The 5373-nt window shown below is 43.3% G+C and overlaps 1 pseudogene across 1 annotated transcript in view; it reads left to right on the top strand.

Annotated features, from left to right (window-relative positions):
* The window catches only part of LOC308308487 (L-serine dehydratase/L-threonine deaminase-like), a 17032-nt pseudogene extending 16152 nt beyond the window's left edge, over positions 1-880 (top strand). The window contains exon 9 of the transcript XR_013963386.1: positions 872-880. The product of XR_013963386.1 is annotated as an L-serine dehydratase/L-threonine deaminase-like (transcript). The remainder of the gene's footprint in view (positions 1-871) is intronic.
* The last annotated feature ends 4493 nt before the right edge of the window (positions 881-5373 follow it).

The following is a 5373-nucleotide window of genomic DNA, read 5'->3' as shown; positions in this document are numbered from 1 at the left end:
GGTATAGCATATAATGCAGCACTCGTGTGTAAAGCCCTGTGTTGGTTCTTCTGTTCGCTTCACAATCACTTTTGTAGAATGCAACACAAACTCGGAGCACTGCGCTGTCAGCGCCGAGTCGCCGACTGCGCCCAATGAATGCGTTTTTTGTGGGGAGATTTACAGAAGCGGAATATACCAAGTTAATCAGGGGGAACTTGATAAATATAGGGGAGTAAACACGTATGAAAAATAACACAAGAAAACATTTTTTTAATACAAAATTCAACAAATCAAAGTTGCATGGACCCCCCTCCAGCCAAAATAAAAAAGTCATGGTCCCCCCTGACAATCAAATTATTATTTGAGAACCCCCCCCCCCCCCCCCCCCCCCCCCCCCCCCGCTGTGGACCATACCAACCTTAAGTATTAGACGAACACTCCCTAATATATGCTGGGACCTGATCTGTATGTATTTAACAAATAGCAGATCTGCAAGATCACAGACCATCACTTGGTGCTGCGCTGAGAGCTTGTAGATCTGCTGTTTTTGAAACATTCTGAAAAATATTGAACGTGTGTGTGTGTGTGTGTGTGTGTGTGTGTGTGTGTGTGTGTGTGTGTGTGTGTGTGTGTGTGTGTGTGTGTGTGTGTGTGTCAAGGACCCCATCTGAAAATAGTTTGTGGCAGACTCCACTTTTCCAAGATAATATTTTGAAAACAGCAGATCTACAAGCTCACAACATATCGTGATGCAGCGTGTTATATTGTATTACTTATGTTTTATTTTAGCTCGGTATTGTTTAATCTTCATCCTTCCTTGTTTGTTTTTCGCTGTTCACAACTTTTCTTTCTTACTTCCCTGTAACCTTAAACTGCTCTGCTGCCTCAGGGCAACTGAATTTACCCCTTGGGAGGATCTATCTATCTATCTGTCTATCTATCTATCTGTCTGTCTATCTATCTATCTATCTATCTATCTATCTATCTATCTATCTATCTATCTATCTATCTATCTATCTATCTATCTATCTACCTACCTACCTACCTACCTACCTACCTACCTACCTACCTACCTACCTTATAGATCAGCTCATTTCAAATAGTCAATGTATACGGCAAAAGGTATTTACACAGATTTTGACACTATATACAGTACATGAATGTGTCTGGGGACCCCCTGGAAAGTGGGGTCCCCAGACCCCACTTTGAGAACCACTGTATTCATGATCTATAAATCTGTACAATATTCATGTTTAAATGTGTTAGACACACAGAGACCCCCCCCCCCCCCCCCCATCGCTATGGAAACCAAACCCTATTGATTATGTAACCCCCCCCCTAACCCCCCCCCCCCCACACACACACACACACACACACACACACACACCTGATTATTACAGTATCACATGTGTGTGTGTGTGTGTGTGTGTGTGTGTGTGTGTGTGTGTGTGTGTGTGTGTGTGTGTGTGTGTGTGTGTGTGTGTGTGTGTGTGTGTGTGTCACTCAGTGAATGATGTATTTAATGTTTACTGTGTTGTTTTCTCATCAGATTCTCATCGTCTCACACTGGACTCAAACACAGCAAACAGAGTCCTCTCTCTCTCTGAGAACAACAGGAAGGCGACTCGGGTGAAACAGCCTCATTCATATCCTGATCATCATGACAGGTTTGATAGAAAGGCTCAGGTTCTGTGTACAGAGGGTCTGACTGGACGCTGTTACTGGGGAGGTAGAGAGGAGTGGAGGGGTTCAGATAGCAGTAACTTACAGAGGAATCAGTAGGAAAGGAGAGGGTGAGGAATGTTACCTTGGATACAATAAAATGTCATGGAGTCTGTACTGTTATGATGGTAACCATGTAACAGTTACATTGTCACACACAATAGTAAACACACTTACCTTCCTGATCGTCCCTCTGACTCCAACAGAGTAGCAGTGTATCTGGATTGTCCTGCTGGGACTCTGTCCTTCTATGAAGTGTCCTCACCGACACTGACACACCTTTATACCGTCCAGACCACATTTACTGAACCTCTCTATGCTGGCTTTGGGTTATGGCCTGACTCCTCTGTGTCTCTGTGTGAGTACAGACAGACAGACAGGCTGTGAGGACAGACCGACAGACCGACAGACCGACAGACAGACAGACAGACAGACAGACAGACAGACAGACAGACAGACAGACAGACAGACAGACAGGCTGTGAGGACAGACAGACAGACAGACAGACAGACAGACAGACAGACAGACAGACAGACAGACAGGCTGTGAGGACAGACAGGGTGTTCATAATGTATCATAATGTAATAATCAGGAACGGGGGGTGGGGGGGGGGGGGGGGGGGGGGGGGGGTTTCAGAGGGACCCCCATCTGGGGACCCCCAGGGGGGTCTCCAGATGACAGTGAAGTGACAATGAAAGAACTTTTAAAAACAAAGTAAAGAAGCAAATATTGTGAAAATAGCTGATCTACAAGCTCACAACGCCTTGCAACGTGGAACTGAGTCAAACTAAATGTAATGTCTCAACAATTTACACTTTGTTTGAACTGGGGGGGTCCCCAGTTCATATATGATTATTTTGGGGGTCGTGACCTATAAAGTGTGAGAACATCTGCTCTAGAGCAGGGGTCTTCAACGTTTTCAGGCCAAGGACCCCTTAGAGAGAGAAGGATGAAGCAGGGACCCCTGAGAGAGAGAGAGAGAGAGAGAGAAAGAGAGAGAGAGAGAGAGAGAGAGAGAGAGAGAGAGAGAGAGAGAGAGAGAGAGAGAGATGAAGCGTTTTCAGGCCAAGGACCCCTTAGAGAGAGAAGGATGAAGCAGGGACCCCTGAGAGAGAGAGAGAGAGAGAGAGAAAGAGAGAGAGAGAGAGAGAGAGAGAGAGAGAGAGAGAGAGAGAGAGAGAGAGAGAGAGAGAGAGAGAGATGAAGCAGAGACCCCTTAGCAGAGAGAGATGAAGCAGGGACCCCTTAGACTTAGAGAGAGAGAGATGAAGCAGGGACCCCTTAGACTTAGAGAGAGAGAGATGAAGCAGGGACCCCTTAGAGAGAGAGAGAGATGAAGCAGGGACCTTAGTAGAGAGAGAGATGAAGCAGGGACCCCTTAGCAGAGAGAGATGAAGCAGGGACGCCTTAGCAGAGAGAGAGATGAAGCAGGGACCCCTTAATAGAGAGAGATGAAGCAGGGACCCCTTAGCAGAGAGAGATGAAGCAGGGACCCCTTAGCTGAGAGAGAGATGAAGCAGGGACCCCTTAGCAGAGAGAGAGATGAAGCAGGGACCCCCTCTACATATTGTATAAATGTGTGATGGACCCCTTAGCAGAGAGAGATGAAGCAGGGACCCCTTAGCAGAGAGAGAGATGAAGCAGGGACCCCTTAGCAGAGAGAGATGAAGCAGGTACCCCTTAGCAGAGAGAGAGATGAAGCAGGGACCCCTTAGCAGAGAGAGAGATGAAGCAGGGACCCCTTAGCAGAGAGAGAGATGAAGCAGGGACTTGTTTGACACTTAACCACTTAAAATCTTAAATCATCGATACTTAGTAAACTTGACCTTTCACTCTGTACTTGGTCTGCTCTTTTTTACCTCTACACCAAACCTTTTTGCCAAGCTGGACGGGCAGGGTGCCTCGCAGCGCGAGGCGTTGAGAGCTTGTAGATCTGCTACTTTTGTTTACAGTTCTCCTCAGAATAAGGATGCGAGGGTTCAAGTTGTTCATTTAAAATAATTATCCTATCACATAAGGATTTGGTGGACCCCCCTGTAGTAACTCTGAGGACCCCCTAGGGGTCCCGGACCCCCTGTTGAAGACCCCTGCTCTAGAACATTTAAACATGAATACTGTAAAGTTTTATTGATAATGAAAACAAAAATACAATTACTCTAATGAAGGGTTTTGAAAATCATGTATTTGTGTTTTGTTGTTTGTTTTTTTTACCTAGAAGATGTAATTATAAAATGTAAAACATTTATATTTACTCATATTTTCAATAAAATGAAACCAATGCTATTGTATTTACATTGTGCCAAAGTTACATTAAACCATGATACAATGTTTTGATAAAAACAACAATAAAATATTATAAAATAAAAACATTTGGAATGTAACTTTTTGAAGTGAGGGTTATTCTGTACGCACACAGCGCGCACATACACACACACGCGCACACGCAGTAATCATTAGTGTGCAGGCATTGACACTAAGGCTTGCCCACCTGCCCCCTGCAGGTAAATAAAACATCAGGGCAGGTGAAGTTGGCTTTCAGGTTGCCCGACAGGGCAAGTGCTCATTTGAGAGGGGACACAAATGTCTATAAACACAACACGAGATATCTGTCTAAACACCTGAACGTGGCCAGTGCGCTGTCTTCTGGTCTGTGGAATGTAAAATAAGAGCACTATTTACCTATAATGTGCTGTTTTCACTGTTGCTACATTTAAAAATATAAAATAACAAGTGTGAAACCATAGACATATTCAATCATAGCGAAAGTATTTGGTATTTGGATTTGGAGGTATTGAGGTATGATATTTTATCGCACAGCCCCAGAAAGTAAAGAAATAAGTGTTAAATTGAGCGGTAATTAAAATCCTACCTATCATTTTATAATGGACAATTTACTTTTTGGCAAGTGGGCATGACCTTTGGGCAAGTAGAACATGACCTGTACTTGCCCGATGGGCAAGTGGCCTCTGAGACCTTAGTGTCAACCCCTGGTGTGGGTTCAGTAACAGTGTTAAATAGCTCTATATTGTGACAGTAATCATCGCTATAGAGTGTTTGTTCAGTAACAGTGTTAAATAGCTCTATATTGTGACAGTAATCATCGCTATAGAGTGTTTGTTCAGTAACAGTGTTAAATAGCTCTATATTGTGACAGTAATCATTGCTATAGAGTGTTTGTTCAGTAACAGTGTTAAATAGCTCTATATTGTGACAGTAATCATCGCTATAGAGTGTTTGTTCAGTAACAGTGTTAAATAGCTCTATATTGTGACAGTAATCATCGCTATAGAGTGTTTGTTCAGTAACAGTGTTAAATAGCTCTATATTGTGACAGTAATCATTGCTATAGAGTGTTTGTTCAGTAACAGTGTTAAATAGCTCTATATTGTGACAGTAATCATCGCTATAGAGTGTTTGTTCAGTAACAGTGTTAAATAGCTCTATATTGTGACAGTAATCATCGCTATAGAGTGTTTGTTCAGTAACAGTGTTAAATAGCTCTATATTGTGACAGTAATCATTGCTATAGAGTGTTTGTTCAGTAACAGTGTTAAATAGCTCTATATTGTGACAGTAATCATCGCTATAGAGTGTTTGTTCAGTAACAGTGTTAAATAGCTCTATGGGGCTACATTGACCCCTAGGGGTACTCAGAGGTACTACAGAGGG

This window comes from Nannobrachium achirus, assembly GCF_963921795.1.
Source record: "Nannobrachium achirus genome assembly, chromosome: 23".
Taxonomy (NCBI): domain Eukaryota; kingdom Metazoa; phylum Chordata; class Actinopteri; order Myctophiformes; family Myctophidae; genus Nannobrachium; species Nannobrachium achirus.
Note: the sequence above shows the minus strand (reverse complement) of the source record. Positions and strands in the feature narration are given on the sequence as shown.